The following is a 1,170-nucleotide window of genomic DNA, read 5'->3' as shown; positions in this document are numbered from 1 at the left end:
ACTTAACTAATATGCTAAAACAATGAGTATCAAACAAGTTTTCACACTAATACAGTAAACTACAGGTAAATCTGACACATCTCACATCAACATGCTTTTATCATCTTTTTAAGTTGAATTCATGTGCTGGCTAGATTTACTTATTGTAGTCATTATGTCAACAAGGTTTAGCTTAATTCAATCATGGCCACGAATTAGGAACATCGTAATAATCAATAAAACTAGCAATCGGGAATTCGTTATTATTTCTTAGCAGTTTTCACGTTGGCTACGTAAACTTTGCATCGTTTTAAGGTTATAAAATTAAACTTAATTGAAAATCGGTAAAGTTACTCACTCTGATTGCTGTCCATAGTCATCCATCTTTAGTGATCCAATTCGGTAGGTCGCGCTGCTACAAAAGAATAGGGTCCTAGAACTGCGGTCCTGAAACTGCAGCCTCCGGTTGTGCAGGAACATACTATTGGGCCTGGCTCGCCAGATCTCTCACCCTTTACTAACAAATGATCAGCTGAACTGTTAGCAATTTATGTGAAAAATAGTAAAGCTATCAAGCCTTTGAATGTTTTAGGGAGTCAGTTATTGATAAGTCAACTAGCAGATGATACCACCCTGTTTCTTAGAGATGTAGAGAAGATTTCAGTTGCCATTAATCTGGTGTCTCATTTTTCAAAAGCTTCTGGTCTGCAATTGAATTTAAAAAAGTGTGAGCTGATGGCACTTCATAGTCATGCTGAATCTCAATTGTTCAATATTCCATTAAAAAATGAGATAAAATATTTAGGAATTGTTATTACTAAAGACCCTAAAATTAGAGAAAAAAGTAACTTGATTGATAATATGAAAAAAAGTCAAAATATTTTAAATATGTGGGTTCAAAGGGATATTTCTATATTTGGCAGAATTCTCATACAGAAGTCAGAAGCACTTTCCAGGTTGATTTACCCAGCATTTCCTTTGAGTATATCTGATAGGTGGATAAAAGACATTAATCAAATTCAGTATCAATTTATTTGGAAAAGCAAGCACCATTATATAAGAAAATCAGATGCAGTGAAGCCGATCAGTGAGGGAGGGTTGAACGTAATTGATTTCGATGTTATGAATGGTACCCTTAAGTTGAGGTGGCTCCAAGCCTTCCTTAGAAATACACATTCAGTTTGGTTTAGC

The sequence above is a fragment of the Sinocyclocheilus grahami genome, unplaced genomic scaffold (assembly GCF_001515645.1).
Source record: "Sinocyclocheilus grahami isolate Dianchi unplaced genomic scaffold, SAMN03320097.WGS_v1.1 scaffold121.1, whole genome shotgun sequence".
Classification (NCBI taxonomy): Eukaryota; Metazoa; Chordata; class Actinopteri; order Cypriniformes; family Cyprinidae; genus Sinocyclocheilus; species Sinocyclocheilus grahami.
Note: the sequence above shows the minus strand (reverse complement) of the source record.